Consider the following 21,453-nt stretch of genomic DNA (forward strand, 5'->3'; position numbering starts at 1 on the left):
ACAAAGACTCATTCCCTGAAGCTACAAATTAGTTGCTCCTGTCTGTTTTGAAGACTTGTAGGGCTGACGAATTCTGTATGTAGAAAACACTGAAATTCACTCTCATTCTCAACTGCGATGAGGGAGTTGGGTCATGAGTGAAAGCTCAGTTATACAATCAGAGAACAGATTCTGAGCCGCCATTGTGAACGAGGAACTGACCTAATTTTTATGTGCTGGGCAATGGCTCTCAACTTTGGCTCCCCAATGAAATCCCTAGGGAAACTACAAAATGCTAATGCCCAGGGCTAGGATGTGGCCTAAGATTTCTTAAAAGCTCCCAGATAATTCCAATATGCACCCACAGGTTGAGAGTCAGTCAAATAAGGGAAGCTACATGGGTAGGGAAGCTCCTCAGAAGCCTGAAATTCCATTCAGTTTAATGAATTAAATTTTGAACCCTCAATACACAATCAAAACACTTTTCCTTGAGAGCTTAACGGCATTGGACGACCCCCTTTTCACCTTTCATGCTTCTTTGCTCTGCCTACCAGGTAATCTCCTTCTTTGCAGTTCTTTTTTTTTTTTTTTTTTTAAAGATTTTATTTATTTATTCGACAGAGATAGAGACAGCCAGCGAGAGAGGGAACACAAGCAGGGGGAGTGGGAGAGGAAGAAGCAGGCTCATAGCAGAGGAGCCTGATGTGGGGCTCGATCCCAGAACACCAGGATCACGCCCTGAGCCGAAGGCAGACGCTCAACCGCTGTGCCACCCAGGCGCCCCTCTTCTTTGCAGTTCTAATTCTCACTCTCCTCCTCTGCTTTCTGACTCGTGACAGGGTTCTAGGCAGCTCCAACCTTTTGTGTGTATGTGAAAAAGACATTAAAATAATTCATTTGTTTATTCATTCAAACAATATTTATAAACACCCACTCTGTTCCACGTATTGTTCTAGACACTGGGATACAAAATAAAAGATTTCATTCCTGCCCTTTAAAACTGAGGATCGAATGGAAAGACAGATGGGGCTTCAAACCCTTAACGTCCCTTTCCCCTTGTCAAGGTGGGTACAGAGTGTAGGAGGACAGTCTGATCAGGTAAGGTGAAGAATGCTTTGCAGGTAGAAACCGAGCTGATCTTTGAAGGATAAATACTACTTTGCTGAGTGAACACAGGGGGCTAACTTCTTGTGGTGAGAATGAAAATCCTGTATAAAACTAGGGAGGTATGAAAGAGAATTGTGGATCCTACACCAGACACGGTGAGTTTGTGGGAGTAGAGGAAGCAGGAAAACAAAAGTGAGGTGTGGAAAAGGGTCATCAGGCTACACAACACCTGAACGGCGGATTCGGTTCTTGGCAAGAGCCGCACATTGTCTACGCGTCTTGTAAGTATTTTCTTACTTCAACTTCATGGCACACATAGGCACAAGAAACAAGTACTCTCCTGTGTGAATGAGAGAATTGAGGTCTAGAGAGGTCAAGAGTGTTCCAGGTTTTAGGCAGCAGTGGTCAGCTCTTATCCGGTCAGACTCCAGAAGCTAAACATCATCTGCTCCACTACACTGTCCCCTTTATTTAAAAAAAATATATATTTATTTACTTGAGAGAAAAGAAAGAGAGAGCACCAGTGGGGGGAGGGGCAGAGGGAGAGGGCGAAGCAGACTCCCCACTGAGCAGGGAACCTGACCCCCTGGGGGGGGCTCAATCCCAGGACCCTGAGATCATGACTCAAGCAGAACGTAGATGCCTAATGCCTAACCGACTGAGCCACCCAGGTGCCCTATGCTGACCCCTTTGAGAAGAAAGTGAGACCGCTAAGCAGGTGCCAAATTTATAACTGTAATCACGGCCTCCAATGGGAACTCTTTGCTATATTTCATCGTCTATTTCTTATTTGGAATTATTAAATTAATTCTTTCTCCCCATAATAATTCCCTCTCAACGTTGGTCTTGGGTGTGACCTACGCATCAAGATTTTTAAAAGCTCCCCCACATAATTTTTTTAAAGATTTATTTTTATTTATTTTTGAGTGGGGGGTGCAGAGGAAGAGGGAGTAAGAGTCTTAAGCAGACTGCGCTGAGCACAGAGACTGACTCGAGGCTCAATCCCACAACCCTGAGCAGAAACCAAGAGTCAGATGCTCAAACAACTGCACCACCCAGGCCCCCCACCCCCACATAATTCTAATATCTACCCAAAGGCTGAGAATGAATGGACAGGAGCTGCAAAGCATGGGTAAAGAAGCTCCTTAGGGAGCTTGCAATTCGGATCTGTGACCATCTGCTCTTAGAACCCCTGATTGTGCTAGATCTCCTTGGATGCCACTATTTTCTGCTAGGAGAAGACATTTCAACCAGTGCCAAGAACCTCTCAATCTATATGAAAGCAATGGCACCTGTTTTAAGCATTAATAGGGCATCAAGGGAAAATTTTGAGGTTAGACTCTCTGGAGAAATCCAATAATGCTTTTTAAATACCTTCCTGTATTGTCAAGGTGTGGTCCTTGTGACCACAATTAAGAAATTAGTACCGTGATGATAATGCCAAAAAGTGAAATTCTCTATTTTTGTCCTGTTCAGCTTTTTTAGCAATCCATATCATCTGAATATTTGCTGGACCGAGTGCTCAAGCCAAAGATTAACCGTTGTGGAGAAAAACATTTCAAAGCAATACATGTTGGGGCATCTGGGTGGCTCAGTCGGTTAAACGTCTGCCTTCATCTTAGGTCATGATCCTGGGATCCTGGGATCAAGCCCCATGTCAGGCTCTCTGTTCACTGGGAATCTGCCCTCCCTCTCCTTCTACTGCTCCCCAGCTTCTGCTCTCTTTCTCTCTCTCTCTCTGTCAAATGAATAAATGAAATCTTCAAAAAAATAAAAAATAAAAGCAATGCACGTTTAATTCTAAAATTTAAAATCTTCTCAGTAAGAAGAGATTAGAAGGAAAATAAAAGAAATAGTTGATATCTAACTGATACATGAGAGAATCTGGCTTTGAGTCAGAGAGATGAAAGAGGAGAGAGGAGGAGAAAAGGAGAGGAGAAGGAAAAAGAGAAGAAGAAAGAGGAGGAAGCTGCTTAATTAAGAAAAAAGGAAGAGAGGGGCGCCTGGGTGACAGTCAGTTGAGTCTCCGACTCTTAGTTTCGGCTCAGGTCATGATCTCGGGGTCCTGAGATCAAACCACCCCACCCCAGCCTCGAGCTCTGCACTGAGCATGGAGCCTGCTTGAGATTCTCTTCCTCTCCCTCTCCCTCTCCCCCTCCTTCTGCACCCTCACACACATGAACTCTCTGTCTAAAATAAAATTTTTTTTAAAAAGGAGAAGAAATTAAAAAAAAAAAAAAGGAAACACTTGGAGACTACTTCTTCACAGCCATATGAGATAAGTGACAAAGAACAGGCCCTGCTATTAATGAAAATAAGCTGCCAAAGTCCAGGGCCATGCAGAAAATAACAAAGCATTTAATTATACAGTGACAGTTGCAGCGCTGGGGATTTCCCGGAGATTAATGGAGCAGCTGGGAAGAGTCGATGGCCCTGGGGACAGCCGAAATGATCCCAGTGAATGAATAATACCCAGAAAAAGCCTCTTGTTAACTTCGCTATTAAGCAGAAAATGGAGGAGGACCTGGGTGCTTGGTTTGTTTTCTCCTTTTTCTTCCTATTAAAAAAAAAAAAATTAACATAGGGGATAGTTTGGTTTCAATTAAGATTCCTACAGAGATAATTAGACTGTCTTGTTTATCTCTCACTCTTCAAGTCTCTTAACCATGGATAAAACTTCTCCACTACCCCAGGCTAAACTGGGAGTTAGGATCAAGATAATTCTTGAAAAGGCGGGAAGGGCGGAAGAATTGATGTTACAGAAATTGAGCTTTTGAGAGGTGGCAGAACAGGCATTCGGGTCAAGAAGTAGGATTAAGGCTGCAATGAACCCCAAGTAAAAGACACGATTCTGTTTGAAGAACAAGGCTTACAGTGTATGGAGAGTAAATACAATATTCAGAACAACCAAATGCTAATTATTAATATATTAATACAACATTTAAATTTGATTTGACTGGCAGCCAGAAAGTTCCTTAGGTCTCGGGTCTTAGCACCATTACTAGTTGGCTCATATGTCAATGACCAGCCAGACCACTGCTAGCTCTTAAGTGTGACAATGTCAGGTACAAATGTGAATTAAAGCCAACTATATTTACTGCTGCTTCTTGGTCATTTGGCTATTTTTAATAGCAAAACTAAATGCTCTGAGACCTTTTCTTTTTAATTTTCCTAGGACTACAATGAAGTAAGCCTTTATTATTCTTTTATAGGATTACATTTCGCTTTCCTTTGCATTATCGGGAAATAAACAGATACTGAAGACACAGGGACCTAGAAAATTTCTTCCCACCAGAGTAAATAAGAACAGAGGAGGCCAAGATGGATCATAAAGTTCCAGGGCTAGAATGGGTTCTTAAACAAGCAGTAGTCTTAATTTAAGGATGAGGAATAGATATCCAGAGAGATGGATTACTTGCTTGCCCAAGGTCACAAGGCTACTCAGTGGCAAAGTCAAGACCATAACTTCTGTCCCCTACCTCCACCCAATCCAAAGTTCATGTACTTCCACCAACCAGTATTTTCTCTTTCTCACATGGCCAGCTTTAATGTCTCCTTGGTGAAGAGATGTTTATCTGTCATTCTCTAATAGAACAGTCTTTCATCAAAGGACAGGAAAGCACACTCTGCTCAAAGATCCAAGCTCGGGTAAGCACTGTCAGGTAGAAAAGGTCACAACGTTTCTACAGCTATAATAAGGAAGTTACACAAACACATGTACAAAGATTTCTAATCTGTTGACATTCTTCTTTGATCATCATGCATGAAGAAATGCCCAAAATGAGACAGTATAAAGGATATCAATGAAAAGGGAATGTTCTTTGGGATCCATTCTTACTCCAACACTAATTCCTACACTAATTTATCTTCTCTAAACTTTGGCTTTACCAAGTAACGGAGATATATTTTACATACTTAGTGTGAAGATAAAAATGAGATAATTGGGGGCGCCTGGGTGGCACAGCGGTTAAGCGTCTGCCTTCTGCTCAGGGCGTGATCCCGGCATTATGGGATCGAGCCCCACATCAGGCTCCTCCACTGTGAGCCTGCTTCTTCCTCTCCCATTCCCCCTGCTTGTGTTCCCTCTCTCGCTGGCTGTCCCTATCTCTGTTGAATAAATAAATAAAATCTTAAAAAAAAAAAGAGATAATTGTATGTAGCACATAATAGGTGCACATAATGTGTGTTTATACCAATATCATATTAAAATTATATTTAGCATGTAATGTAAACTCAATAGTAAGATTTTATTTGTTCTTCCTTCAAAGACCTTTTCCAGCCAAAATAATAATTATTAGAGAGAAATAAATGTTCTAGAGAAGGAGAACCTATGATCCCTTCCACAGTTTTCCATTCACCACTGGCAAGAATTAAGAGAACACCCCAGACCACCATGTCCGCTCAAGGTAAAGAGAGAGAGAGAGAGAGAGCTCTTGGTCTCTTGACATCTGTTTCCCCAATTGTCCCTCTTCCTGGTAAGTCAAATAGAGCTTTTGGTGTTGATGGAAATGTTCTCTATTTGCACTGTCCTACCCGAATTATTGAAATAGCCACCTAACTCTTTCCCTGTCCCACCTTTGTTTCATATCTCTCTGCCCTAAATACACACCCTATTGTATTATTAGCACAGAAATTAGAGTAGTACTGTTAAAATGTAAACCATATCATATCACTGCTCTGTTTAAAATATTCCAGTGGCTTTTCATTTCTTTGCAGTAAGAGTCAAAGTCGTTATTACACTGACCTATAAAAACCTGTATGGTTTCACTACCTTCAAGAATCTCTCCGACCTCTTTCCCTTCCTCCACTCTACTCCTCTCCTCTCCAACTAAATTGGCCTCCCTCCTCAAGGTCCTTGCCTACAAAGGATCTTTGCACTTACTGTTCCCTTTGCCCGGAATGCTCTTTATTCAGATAATCAACCACAAGACTCACTCCCTCACTTTCTTCAGATCTTTGCTTAAATGACATCTTCTCATTGAAATCTTCTCTGATCACTCTTTAAAACTGTAACCCTCAATACTCTGCTTCTAGTCCCATCTTTATTTTTTCCATCACAGCTATCGTCATTTGACATAATTTGCATTGTAAATATTTGTTTTCTTATTACATCTCTTCTCCCTTTAGAATGTAAATTCCATTGTTTTTAACTGTTTTGCTCACTGCTCTATTTCCAAAGCTTGGGCAGTGGCTAGCATAGAGCAGGTGGTAAATAAACATTGGTTGAATAAAAGGTTCTAAAGCTAAAATATTAGGAAGAAGGAGACTTAGAGAATTTGCATGGCCTGCACCAAAGTGAGGGCTAAGAAGTGGAGAGCTTGGTGAATTCCATTGTCAAAATTTCATGGGAGAGGCAGAAAGCCATAGCCATCTAGTTATCACCAATTTCAGTAAGAATACTAACCAGGAAGCTCGATATTAAGAAATTTCTATAATTTCTTAGACTGTGTGCATCCTCAAATATATTATTTTCATAACAATCTATCCATTTCTTAGTATTAACTTAAAATGTTAATTTTCTTAGCAATAGTAAGACAGGGAAGAGTTGAGGGTACACTATATAGAGTCCAGATTAGGGATGAGAACTATAAGAGTTAAAGTAGGTGATGATATCTTAAAAAAAAAACCCAAACACCCCTTCGGTCCATAGTGCCTGCAGTAAGGGACATAGGAGAACATGGGAAACCAGCTGGGGTCTACAGTGGGTCCTCAGGGTTTAAACAGAGAGAAAAACTTTGGGATCCTCAAACATCTGAAAACTAATGTCATTGGTAATGGGGTGTGTACACATCATCGTTCTAGAGAGATCCAAAGGTGGAAAGGTGTTGCTTAGTTTGTCAATTAACCCACTTACAATATTAGAACCAAAGAAAGTTTTTGATAGTTGGAACATCTGGCATAAATACCTGAAAACATAAGGATAGGTAAAAACAAGAAGAAAGACTCTTGGTTTGAGATTCTAATAATGGACAGAGCTAAAGATAGAAAATACAAAACAGAGGACAAAGGCATCCGGAGCAAGTAGATTCCATTTCTGTGATTGCATAACACATTGCCATAAGTTTAGAAGCTCAAAACACCTTTTATTATTTCATAGTTTCTTGGGTCAGGAGTCTTGCCAGACTGCAGTGTCAGTTGGGACTGTGGTTTCATCAGAGGCTTGACTTGGGCAAGATCCACTTCCAAGCCTCTTCAGGTAGCTGGTAGAATTCAATTCATGGCACTTGTAGGACTGACGCTCTTTTTTGGGGGGCAGGAGGCTGTCAGCCAGGGGCCACTGTCAGCTCCTAGAGGTTACCCATCATTCTTTGCCATGCAGCCCCCTCACAACATGGTGTCTTCATCCTTCAGAACCAGCACAGGGGTTCTCTCACTTCAGTCCACTGAGATGGAGTCCTGCGCAATGTAACTTAATCATAGAAGTGACATCCCACTCTTGCCATTTTCTGTGGGTTAGCAACAAGTTATAGTTTCTGCCCAAACTCCAGGAAAGGGGACATGACTCATTAGAGGTGCTCTCCAGGTGTGTGTGTCACACCCACACAAGCATCATCATAGATCTTCAGACGATTATGTTTGAATCACAGGTGGCCACTGCCATACACGGTAGCGCGGATCTATGTGTAGAGTAAGAAATGACGGACAGATTCTAGACGGGGAACTGAACATTCTAAATGGGAGGTGCTCCCTCTCCCTCGCCACCATCACACAAAGAAGCGTTAACTTCTGTTCATCATACCTCCCTGAAATCTCTCAAATCTGTCCACTTTCTCTACAAAGCTCACCACAGGTCAAGGTTATTGCCATCCCTTGCTGGGACTGCTGGAATGGCTTCCTAATTGGTCTTCCTGCACCGCGGTCTCTGCCCCATCCCTCTATAATCTATTCTTCACACGGAAGCCGGAGTGATTTTTCTAAAATATAAATACGGTAACATCAGTCCCCGAATAAAGCTCTTTATTGGCTGCCCCTCTCATTTTCGTTACAAACTTCTTAATATAATCTAGTTTCAGCTTACCCTTTTTAGCTCCCCTTGAACTCCATGATCCATTCAAGTTAACTCTGTTTGGGTTTTGTTTTTTTTTTTGCAAAAGGTCCATCTTTTTTCTTGCCTCTACTCTTGCTCTGCTATTTCCTCTGCCTGAAACATATCCCTATGCCCCTCCTGCCTCCTCTCTCCCCAGACAATCCAGACTTGCTAATTGGTATTCATCTTTAGCTCTGTGATCTCGGGTCCCCCAAACCTACGTCAAGTGCTGCGTCTGTGTGTCCCCACAGAAACACGTACTTCCCTTTCCCTGGCACTTGCTGCTGTATCAGGATGTACCTGGTTTATTAGCCGCTAAATCCCTAGGACGAACAGTGATTTGACCTAGAGGCTGAGTAGCTGCTGAATGAACAAATGACATGTTTTATAATAAGCAGCTATCTTGCCACTGTTCCAAATCCCTTACATTTATTTCCTAGCGTTGAAAAGTATAAAGAAATAACTAAACATCACGTACGCAAGGACTTTTTATGTTGAAATAATTTTAGACTTAGAAGAGTTGTAAAAATAGTACAGAGAGTTCCCTATTCCTTTCACCCACATTCATGTAATGTTAATATCTTACATAACCATAGCACAATGGTCAAAACTAAGAAATTAACATTGGTACAATACAATTAACTAAACCACAGATTTTATTTGGGTTTTGTTAGTCTTTTCAATAATGTCCCATTATTTTCCCCTTCCAGGGTACCATTCAGGATCCCCTACTGGAGATAGGATTGTCACGTCTCCTTAGTCTCTCCAATCTGTGACAGTTCCTCTGTTTTTCTTGTTTTTCTTGACCTTGACACTTTTTAAACAGCACTGGCCAGCTCTTTTGTAGAATGTCCTTCAATGTGGGCTTCTCTGATGCTGATCCATGATCAGATATGAGGTTATTGGAGTTATTGGAAAGGATGGCCCTGAGATGAGGTGCCCTTCTCAGGGCATCAGATTGCTATGGCATTATGCCTTCCTCCCAGTGACGCTAATTTAGGACTTGATGAAGGTGGTATCTTCCAGGTTTCTTCATTGTACAGTTACTATTATTCCCTTTAGAATCTTTTTAAATATGTATTTACTTATTTGAGAGAAAGAGAGAGAGAGCAAGCATGAGCAGGGGGAAGAGCAATGGGAGAGAAACTCAAGGGACTCTGTGCTGAGTGCAGGTGCCACTGTGGGGCTCAATCCCACGACCCCTGTGTCATGACCTGAGCTGAAATCAAGAGCCAGATGCACAACCAACCAAGCCACCCAGGTGCCCCTATTCCCTTTATAATTAATAAATGTTTATTTTAAGGGTGAAACATTCAGATTATGCAAATATCTTGTTTCTGTTTAAACTTTTACCCACTAAACCCATCCATGGTTGCCTGCAGCAATTCCTACCATGGTGTTCAAGTGTTCTATTTCCTTTGTTCATTCTTTATTAATTGGAATTGCTTTATAAGGAAGGCTTGTCATTTCTTCCTCTTTTATTTCGTTAGTCATTTGTTTCTATCAATATGGACTCAAGGATATCCATGTTTTCCCCTTGGATTATAAGCAATACTATTATTGGATTTATGCTCATATTTATTTTGCTCCAATGGTTCCACCTCTCACCACTGGGAGCCCTTTCAGGTTGGTAGACATGCCTCCATGCTCTCCTATTTTTCAGTACTTCTTTACTGTCTGACAACACAAGTTATCCCATGCTCATCTTTCATTTGCCTGCCCCAGCCCTGGAACCAACCACTTCTCCAGAGAATCCTGGTTCTTTTTATTCGAGAATTTTACCTGCCTCTCTGAACTCTCTACCCATTCCATACTCCCCACACTGGATCCTCTCTTCTGTTTCCCCTTACTATGGCCATTTTAGAAACCTGTAAGGGCCCATGACATAATAACAGACATACGGCAATACAATATAGGAGAAAGTGTGAATTTAGAGCTGGAAGACATTTCTGATAATCTGGCATTTTAACTGTGAGTCTGGTTTGCATAGAAAAGATATTGTAAATCAGAGAAATTAAAAATATCACTGCAAAGGAGAGAAAGCTGCCTAAGAACACTTGGCTATTATTTTCCCTGCATGCATTCTCATGTTCCTAAATTTCAATGGGAGGCAAAGGATTCAGGTTATTATTATACTATAAAAAGGAGTGAATCAGTGAAAAGCGCCTGGCTCCTTTTTAGTCTCTACTTTCCCACCCCTCCCCCAAAAGGATTTGAATTTGAGATTTCACTTTACCAGCGCGGGGGTGGGGGGGTGGAGGGGTAGGGGGGGTAAGTACCTTTACAGGAACAATCAAAACAATGACTCACAAACTCTGCGCAAGGATTTAAGATTATTTCCCTGTTTGGAGAACTTTGGGGGGATTCTGCGAAATAATTCGCTGTAGGGTAAAAAAGAGTGCCCAGCTGCAGAGCGTCTATGCTTGCATGACACACATTCACGGGATCCAGGCTGGACTCTAAGTAACAAACACTCACTTCCTTCAACAGCACATTCCAGGCCTGCTGTTAAGCGAGTGAAGGCAAAAGACATTTAAGTATGATCCTAAAGGATCATTTAGAAGTCACTGGAAACTGATCTCTGGAAGCACACTTTCTCTACTCTCTCATATAGGGTCTGCTGCTCCCCAGGTCTCAAAATATACAGGTTCTCCCCTCAGAACCTATGCTTTTGAAAATAGCTTTTATTAGGCTGAATGTTTTTAATTAAGGGGGAAAAAAGAAGAAGCCCAATCTCTTGAGAAAGGTTGGTGTTCAGTAAAATCTGTACTAGGAATGCTTCGCTCTTTTACTAGCATTCCATTATCTCAGATTCACGCACTATATATACAGTCTTGGTGTTGTTTAAAAGCCTGGAGCCCATCTCTTCCAGGAACGCTTAACATGAGGTCCAGTTTACGGCTGCCAAGAAAGGAGTTCTATTTGGCTTTACTGGTTAAAAGCAATTCGGTTGACCACAGCAGGACCTCTCGCTGTGTCCATACCTCACCCTCTGGTTGCTGCACGATACCGTGTTGATGGTCTGACCATCGAGAACTTGATGAAATCCATAAAGAAAATCTTACTGGTTCTCCAGGTACAATTTCCACAGCCCTCTCAATATCCACCCACCATCTCAGCAAGACCATTTCCAGGTTGTCGGATGGCGTGGCGTAACTTACGTCAAGGCTTCAGCCCTTCGACATGCATCAGAAATTGAGAGTGCTTTCGTTTTGTTTCTTAAGCATCTTCATATATTGTCTTCCAATATTCAAAGGTTTAATGTACTCCCCAGAAAGTCACAGTGTATCAAATTAATGCTTGCCAAGTGACTTGGGCAAAGCCCTCCTGAATATCATTATAGTCATGGTTAATGAACCAGTAACTGCTGACATGGAAAGATTCTAATTGGCCACCCAGAGATGGTGGCAGAACTGCAGATTCCCACACTGCCTTCAAGACGTTGCCTCTGCGTAAGGGCCAGTATGGCTGAGAATTAGCCTCACGGGGGAGAGGTGGAATGAGGTACAAACTCTGTGAGACCACCTCACCTCTCCTTCCAACCTTACGTACAAGGGGCACTGCCCCAGACGCCAAGGGTGCCTAATTAGGAAATCTGGATCATCAGAGACAGGTCATTATTAATCTCTCAGTCTTTTCTGCCCACTCTTTTTCTTCATGCTAAGTAGGTGGCCTTCACTCCGCTCTGGGGATGATCGTGTCTCCTGGCTCTGAAACCACTAATGGAAAATCACCACTTACTTTCTTAACGCACAGTAAGTTTGGCTGTTTGTTTGTTTTTTTTTTTAACCTGTTGGCTGAGTTAATTACCCAAATCCATCAGCATTTATTTGTCTCAAATTGAACTGAGGTCAAAAGAAAATCAGTTCAGGAAGGTGGGAGGAAATCAGTGTTGGCTGCCGTATGGCACCAAACTGAGGCAAGCAGGTACCTAGAAGTTTCATCAGAGATGATAAATATGCTATTAACATGCATCCTCCTCCCCAGAGACTTGCCGCTTTGCTTACCACCCTGGGTTCCTGTCGCCAAATCATACTTAAATTGGATTTATGAACAACCTAAGGTGGAGAACCACTCAGTCAGATGGTTTGGTGTTTTCCGTATCTTGAGATACTTCAAATAGAGCTGGAGGGACAAGCATGTGGAAGGGACATAGCTGTCTACGCAGGATGCTCAATGGGCTGCCTGCACGCTTCACCCAAAGCAACACTCTCCAAGCTGTGGGATCTTTGACTACCTGAGGAACAGGAGCCAATGACTTCTCTCCTCCTTTTAAGACATTTAAAATCTGGGAAACTGGCTATTCCTCCACAATTAACATCAGTGAGCCCTCTGCAGTCAACAACTTGTTGAACAGGATGCATCCTAAGTCGAGTAAGAAGCAGCACAGGCGTAGAGATACGTGGGATGGGCACACCATCCATCCCAGGGAAGTGGTGTAGATGCAGAGCTTTTGTTGATTTACGGAAAAAAGAAAAACATTCTGTTCTACCCAGGCACAGCGTTTCTGCCTGAAGCGGGGACCCTGGCTTCCTGGATGAAGGTAATTAACATGATAGCTTGCTACAGAGACTGGCGGAGAGACGTGCTAGAAACTGACACCTTGTCTTAATTGTTCTTTTCCCCTGAGGAAGTTTTTCTCAAACAGATGCAAGCCCAAGCTGGGGCTTCCTAGGAAGGACTGCGCTCGAGTTTTAAACCCTGGTGTAAAGGTCAACCAGGTCTCCTCTCCTTACAAGACTGTGGACCTCGCCCCCAAAATATGCCGAGTCAACTCGAGGAAACACATGAGTGGAGAGAAAGCTTTTGGTGATTGGTGACTATTTCGTTTACACGGAAAACACAACCCATGCCCCCTCTCTGGGCTGAGAAAACCTTTTTAAAGACCTGCAGAAGTGTTGATTCCCCAACTGCCGTCAGTAGTTCATTCAAAGAAAGGGCCTTTGTACATCGTTGTACTAGAGGGGAAAGGGTATGCTTCAGCATTCGTAGCACACTTTATATCTTATAAATGCTGTGTAATCCTTCTTAATTGCTGCCACTGAAACAGCTTAGTCCCAGGTGAGAATGAGAAGAGAAGTGAAAGCAAGGCCAGGAACAAGGGACAACGTTTCTGATCATCAAATAAGATCAAGGGCTTCAATCTCGTGTAGAATAACCATTGCTAGCATTGAGCATGTATTAGTTGCTAGGAACCGTTCCACGTACGCTCGTCGATTATTCCACGTAATACTCACAAAGACAACAGAGGCAGTCTTTTATTCTGCAATTATTTATGGAACACCTACGGTGTGTCCAACACAAGTCTGGGCGCTGGGGCTGCTGCCCTCGTCGCAACACACAAAAATGCCTGCTCTCTGTAGCTTATGTTCCGGGGCAGCCAGGAAGTGGTGCAGCCAGGATTTGAATCCAAGAAGTCTGGCTACTGTAAAGTTATTATAGTTATTAGCAAGGTATCATAAAATGCAGCCTCTTTTGGAGGCCAAGGAGAATCTCATCAATCACCAAGAGTTAAATGTAAAACAATTGGGAGATATTTGCGTTCTCTGGCTGATACTATTGGATTGCTGAAATTGAACTATGCTTGACTAGAACAGTCTGAGCAGGGCTAGAACTGCAGAGAGCTAGCATGTACAGTCAGCGCTCCCGGGAATCCAGTCCTGGCTCTGCCATTTACATCTATGCTTTTGGGCAAGGTGTGAAACCTCTCAGAGCCTCCGTTTACTCATCAGTAAGACAGAGATCATAACCAGACCTAAATCGCTGTGCTATGGCGAGCCATTAAATGAGATGTTATAAGTAAAGTACTTTGTCAAGTGCCTGGTGTTCGATGAAGTAAGCTATTTTTATTATTTACTGTTTATGGGCCCTCAAAGCGAGACAACAGAATGTTCTCATGAAGCTCACTTAAGTCATCTTAGGAATGTGAGCCCTGCACCTTATAAATTCCTGACTGTACGGACCGGGGCACACTGTCTTCAGCATGTGAGCGCAGGGGGGTGGGCGGTGCAGAGAGAAAAGACACGCTGCCCTGCACTACCCAGGGCACCATTTAGCCTGACTCAGAGGCTGAACAACCTTTATCAGGGAAACTGGTTTTTATCCCGTGCCGCCAGCTTTGCTTCCTTTAGGTGTCTGCCGTCAGAAAGCCTGGCTTATCTCGGGCCCGTAGATAAGAGATGCCTAAAGATTGTAAACTGCTCTGTCTATGAGGATATCACTTGGCCTGGGCCCCCGTATCCGACGCTTTGGTTCTCTTCAGTCCACAACCTCTGGCTCTATTTTCTTTGCTCTCCCTTTTCTCCCTTTCACTGTCTTCTCCTTGGTGAGGATGCGTCCATTGAGATATTCATATGGTTTGAACTACTATGGGTGCAGTCTCCTCTCCTACATGTACCGCTCTCAAAGGCACCCCTTCTTTACCAAAAGGGTAGCAGGACTCCAGGCCACGCAGGCCACGCCTCATTCGAATGATCACTCGTTGTAATGCCCTGAACTTGGAAATTGACTAGCTAGGATTCTTCAGGATTTTCGTCATCTCCACCCGTTTGGTCTCCCCCAAGTCTTACTTGGACTCCACTCCAGAGTTTTCACAGGCAATTTTGAACTTCAGGGTAAAGGGGAAAATGTAGACACAGACTCCGAGAACTTATTCTGGGTTGAACATATTGATTCTCAGCAGTCTCTCACTGTTTGTAGCTTCTAGAAGCCTCAATTTTCATGCTTAAGAATCCAAATGACCACACAGTTATTGTTCAACAACACGAATGTGCCGCGTTACACTCTCGTAGTGAGAAGCCTGACACCGTCATCAGGGCCTCTCTGGAGGCTGCGGGAGAAAATCCATTTCCCTGTCTTCTCTGGCTCCCAGAGTTCACCCACATTTTTTTAGCCAATGGTCCCCTTTCTCTGTCCTCAATTGCAACACCATTACATCTCTGTGACCGTTCCTTCTTAGTCACATCTCCCTCCAGCCTTGGCCTCTGACCTCAGTCTGGGAAGGTTCTCCAGTTTTTAGGAATCATGGGATTGGGCTGGGCTCACCTGGACAATCTAGAATAAGTTCTTCATGTCAAGGTCATAACCTCAAGCATATCCGCAAAATCCCTTTTGCCATGTAAGATAATATACTGACAGGTTCTTGAGATCAGGGCATATGGACATCTTGGGGGGGTCATTGCTTTGTCTATCTCTGCTCTCTCGGCTCCCAAGGGGAGGTCCATATGCAAATATATTCACTGCATCCTAAGGTCCTCAATATTCTCAATCCATTGTATCTATTCATGGTCCCAAAGCTCACATTAATCTCACCAGCTCCAAAGTCTCAAATCTCATTAACTACGTCATATAAACCAGCTTTGGGTGAGGCTCTCAGTGGCAACACATGGCAGTCTTTTTCCATCGCAAATGTTTTAAAATAACACAATTGTTAGTCTTCCTATAGTTAACACATTTTATCAAATGTTTCCATTTGGTGATGGCATTCGAAAAGACCATGAGTGGGTTGTTTTGTTTTGTTTTGTTTCTGTATGTCCTCATATGTCGACAGTGTTCCACTTGGGCCTTTTCATTCTGTCTGCAGCCCTCTATCCCAGAGTAGAGGTAGTCACATTTTTTTCTTATATTCCCATATTCTAGACTAGAGGAAAAAGCTACACATGAGACTAAATGGAGACTAAATCTTAAGCCCATTAGTATCTCAGAATTTTCCAGATGTTTCAAACCTAGGAAACACTACCATTTGTAGAGGGTGTAGGTTTGGAGTTTTGAAGTAATACTCTTAGTCAACACACACACATGCACACGCGTCAAGTAACAGTGGAGATTTGAAAATTATCTAATTTAATCAAATGGCTAGCCCAGTATCTTTAAAATTCAGTTTTGTTTCCATCTTTATTGATACATCTTTATAGAAAAATACACCAAGATTAAAATAAGCTTAATATTTCTTGGATTGCTCTCTTTATGTTTGCATTTGCTCCTTAATAAAACAAAACCCTTTCACAGTCATAAAATTATGGTAAATTTTGGGTCATTCAAACCACGTGTTAGAAATGAACTTATCAACAGTGTGAATTGTATTGGCACTCAATACATGGTGCATAGGACTTACAATAAACTTGACTGAGCAGCCAGACCAAGGAGTTGGGGAGACTCTGATGAATATTCTATATGGGGTCAAATAAGATAGAAGTGTTTACTTACTAACTATGGCAATGCAGTATTGCATAAATAAGACATAATTTTTAAAAGTCTTGTTTCATAATGCCTTAAATAAAATGCATTTACCAAAGCTCATGTTTTCTCATGATGGCTGGTTTGAGAATTTCTTAATTTGTACTGAACAAAACCTTCTTTTTACTGAATCTGAAACAATGACCTGAAAAAACTATATGTGAAGTTTCCACTTTAACATCACAGCTGTTTATGCCAATTATTCATCCAAAATAGCACCATCGTAATGTAATTTTGAATAATCAATTATGGGATCAAAAATAATTGGCAACAATAAATGATAGTGGTCCCTTGCATTTATAAAGAAGCATCATAGACTTTAAGAATATTTATTGACCTAGAAGTCTCCAGCAATAATTAATCATGAATTATTCATAGCAGATAAAGGATCTTGAGTTATCTGATGGGATCCAATCCTACCCAATCTGCCCTCACAAAATGTTTGAAGCCTTTTGGCATTTTGCCCTGTGTAGGAGCCTGATTCTTCCAGCTATTTGGTTCACAAGAACATCTTGTATTTCAGTGAAGAAAAACAACACTCTCCTATTGTGATAAATAATGGAGGAAATCTCTGCAATCCAATATTTTTAACACATAACATCATTTAAAAAATTTTGACTTGACTATATATTTTCCTTAATGTTGACATGCTAGGACTTTCACGTCTTTAAAAAGCTTCTGAGTTTTGCTTTTGGGGCTCTTCCAGGTCAATTTATTAATGTATCCTCCCTTCCCACTGAGGATTTTTAACACACTTCACATTTTTCACATATTCAATGTTAGGCTCTTCTGTCCTTCTTTATAATTTCCATCTTCCTCCCTTAGCACCTCCTTCACATACTTCTGGGCCTCAAAAGCCAAATAAGAGGCTCTAGCATGAAATCATAGACAGGATTTGGAATAGAAATATTATTTTTAAGATGGAGTTGAATAAAAATGTAATATAAGGGCCATAAGATCTCTTAGTAATGGAATCACTGTCTTCTCTGTTCTAGTTCCTTGTTTTTCTCTAGTAATGGATCAAGTGAAGTAAAGTACTTTTCACAGATACTCATTAATCCAAATAAGTGTTCCTAAGTCATGAGGAAGAGAGACAAGGCGGGAGGGGAAGAAAACACTTGGTGGGTATTTCTAGTACTGTGCTTGACATTGGGTTAGAAAATTTCAGAGTTTGGTGGATAAAAGGACAGAGAGTGAAGGCAAACTGCTCGGGTTTGAACTTAACTCTGCCAGAATCCAGTTGCTACCTGTATGGCCCTGTGCAAATTATTTACTCTTTGGGACCTCAAGCTCCTCGTCTGTAAAAGAGGGATAGTAATAGGGCTAAATTTATAGAGTAGCTGTGATGATTAGTTGGGTTCACGTGTGTCGTGTCCTATAAGAGTGGTTGGCTTATAATCTATGCTATAAGCATTAGCTAGTTATTATGATTGCTGACTATTGCTAGATTTCATTTGGTCTGGGTGCACAACAGGCCCCATATAAGATGACTGTTACCATTTGCATTTTACAGAAGAGGCAACTGGGCCTCCCCAAAGGTAAGTAAGTTGACCACACACACAGTGAGTAAATGATCTCTTGGGCTCCAAGCCTGTGCTCCTACACCGAAGGGAATGAAGACTGCTGAGCTAGGTCTGGAAACCTTTCAAAGGACCTTTCCTGGGACTGAATCAGCAAAACTCCCAAAGCTCTTCTCCTTTTCTGTTATTCAGTTCCTATCTCTTTCTTTTTTCACTTTGTTGTCCTTTTCCCCCTTCTAATTCCTAACATTAATGACATATGTGACTTGGTATGAGGGAAACATCATAATTTTGAAAGATAATAACAGAGAGGGAAGTCGTTCTGTTCCTCACCATAAAAATCCCACCAAACTTACAGGATTTTAGTGTCACTGCCTCCCTCAAGGTCTCTGCAAGTATTTTCCACTGATTTCTCTTCCTTTCCTCAAGTCCTCTAGCATTTATGGCCTGAACTAAACTGCTAGGACATCTCACATATGATCTAAATTGCTAAATTGCACACACCTCAATGTATAAATTTCTGATAATAAGCACGTTATCAGATTTCACCTTTTGAAAACTCATGAAGAGCTCCATCCTCTCTCAAAGGCTCTCCTCTGTATTCCTCCCCATTTGTCTTTCCAAATGGGCTCTGAGGCTACATTGAGTCAAAAATCAATCACTCTAAGATCTGTAGTTAAGCAGTATCCACGCCATGCAACTGGCACTGTGTCCATGCTGATTTCCTGGTTTTGATAATGCATTGTGGTTATGTAAAATGTTATCACCAGGAAGAGCTAGGTGATGGGTACACAGGAACTCTCACTACTGTTTTGCAACTCTGACAATTTTTTAAAAAACATTTTAAGATAAAAAAAATTGTAAAAGTCAATCATCCTGCTGGGACACAAACTATTACTAGCTGATATCTAATTATAAGTCATACATATCCAACAGAACACTGAGGTCCCAAGAGACAAAGGCATTGATGTAGTTCTCTGGACTTCCCCCACAAATATTGACATTATTGATGGAAGGATGGAGAAAGTGGAAGAGTTGGGAACATAGGCGGAATGTCATAAGCATTTGTAAATTGATGAGTGGGAGACATAAGAAATCACGGGTTAAATTTTGAGACTCAAGGATTCAAATGCATGGTTGCTATGCTCCTGTTTTCACCTCTTTTGGAACACTGTAGAGAAATTAAATAAATATAAAATATCTGAATGGAAAAATGTCCTAGACATTGGAACAGATAACCATTACTCATACTACCATGCGTGGTTGAGTCTTCCTTTAAAACCTCTAACTCAACGTGTGTTGCCAAATGACTAGGAAGCTGGCTCGGTCGTTAGATTCAGTTGTAATTTATGGGGGTCATAATGCACAAAAAAGTCAAATCGTTTTCAGACAAATAAATAGGCACGATTTTTTATCTTTTTTTTTTTTTAATTTCTGGCTTCGCCTCTTAAATTACTGCCTAATGGCATAAAACAAAAGAGAAGTTTTAGAAAAACTTTTAAAAAACCAGGAAATGCATCACTGAGAAAACGATGTTATCTTTCTACCCCAAACAGTGGAAACTTATGAACTTCTGTCAATACCACAGTTCTACACACCACTGCGTAAGTTTTATAAATGGCACTGTCAAAGAGCAATTTGAGAAATCATTTTTCCAAATCACTGTTCCAAAAGAAAAACTACCTTACTCTAATTTGGTTCTGCATTTGCCTTAACTTGACGGGGGGTAGAGCTTGGTGTCAATGAAAAGTTCAGGGTTATGGGTTCAATTCCTATGTGGTCTGCTTAGCTTCTCTCAGTGGAAAGTTCAGTACCATGGTCTTAGGCTGTATGTTTAATTCCCAGACACTTAACACTACAGCGTAGCTCCACCGACCCCTACTATTGCCCAACATCTCATCTCAAAACCAAAGCTCAGCATATTAGAGTTATGAGGCATATGCCTTTTTTTTTTTTTAATAAAACTTACCGTACTATGGGAGTGAAAAATTCTAATTGTAAAGAACCTCAGAAAAACCTCACATTCGCTTTGCCCCATAGAGTATTTTTGGCTCACTTAATCCACTCCCACTCAGATGTTGGCCTCGTGAGGGCAGACAGCCCATCTGTTTTATTTACCACCGTATCACCAGGACTCATGGCGTGGCTGGCACTCGCTGTTTCTGACAGGCAGCTGGAGAAGAGCTCTATACGGTCTCAAGGCTGAAAACACCTATTTCAAATGGAGATGAAGTACTCAGCAAACTCAACACAATGGCTCCCCAAATGGGGTTCCCACACTAGCAGCAGCAGCAGCATCGGGGAACTTGTGAGAAATATGAATTCTCTGACTCTGCTACAGACCTACTGAGCCGGAGCCTCTGGGGATGGGGTCCCGATACCTGTATTTGAACAAGCCCTCCATGTGATTCTGAGTGCCAGCTACTGGGATCACCCAATGAAGAAAATCTCTTCCCAAGCTCAGCTGGGATTTGCAGCGGCAGGTCCAAATCACATAAATCCAGCCATTTTAGTACAGACGTGTACATACAAATCCCGGATGAGTGTCTGAAAAGCAACTTTCTTTTTTTAAGATTTATTTATTTATTTAAGAGAGAGAGCACACACTCACGTTCCAGGTAGGCAAAGGGAGAGGGAGAGCAAGAGGATCTCAAGCAGACGCCCCGCTAAGTGTGGAGCCCATGTAGGCCTCAATGTCAAGACCCTGAGATGATGACCTGAGCTGAAATCAAGAGTTGGATGCTTAACCGACTCAGTCACCCAGGCGCCCCTGAAAAACGACTTTCTGTAGAGAATAGGTACTGGGACCAATCCAAGGTGATCGTGGTTCTGCACTTTATATAGCGATACATCTTGGATCCTAAGATAAGAATGTGAGACAGAAACAAAAAATGCTAAAGATAATATTAAACAAGGGATTATAACTGGAAGGCATCCTCCCCGATCACCCTTTCTAGGGCAAATCTAAATAGAATTGACTTAATGAACATGGAAGTAACGGGATATGCTGGTAATGTCCCCACACTTGGAGCCAAAGACCTTTGTTTTTCTTTACGGGCTGTAAATTACCCGAAAAACTCACTGGGATTCTTAATCATTTCAATGAGCTAAATAATACCAAAGTGGAAAATGCTATGATTGAATAAGAGCATCAGGGCCCATAATGTTCCAAAACCAACATATTCCTAGATGACAGAAAATAAAGAAAGATGATACATATACTAGATCCAAAAGTCTCCGGATAGCCCAGAAGAATAGATGAAATCTACCAGAACAGTATTTAAGAGGATGAAAATAAACTTCTACGCCTGGATTAAACATATAGAAACTATAGGTTTGGGAAGATATGACATAGCAACAACATACATTAAAAAACAAAATAAAACAAACAAAAATACAACGAAAAAAGCTAGCTTCATTCGCAGTCTCTCCATGAGCCAACATTGCATCCACTGTCACCCTGAAAGCAACAATGACCTCAGGATGTCTTAGCAAAAGCAGGGTATGTTCACAGATTCACAGTGGTGCTCTAATCTGGTCTGGGTGTCCCACTTCTGAAATGTCTGCATTCTCTTCCAGGCCCCC

The 21,453-nt window shown here is 41.7% G+C and overlaps 1 protein-coding gene across 1 annotated transcript in view; it reads right to left on the reverse strand.

The window, feature by feature from the left end:
• RERG (RAS like estrogen regulated growth inhibitor) overlaps nt 1-21,453 on the reverse strand; it is a 113,725-nt gene that overhangs the window by 78,723 nt on the left and 13,549 nt on the right. The gene's annotated exons all lie outside the window — the stretch shown is intronic.

This window comes from Ursus maritimus, unplaced genomic scaffold (genome assembly GCF_017311325.1).
Source record: "Ursus maritimus isolate PB19 unplaced genomic scaffold, ASM1731132v1 scaffold_26, whole genome shotgun sequence".
NCBI lineage: Eukaryota > Metazoa > Chordata > Mammalia > Carnivora > Ursidae > Ursus > Ursus maritimus.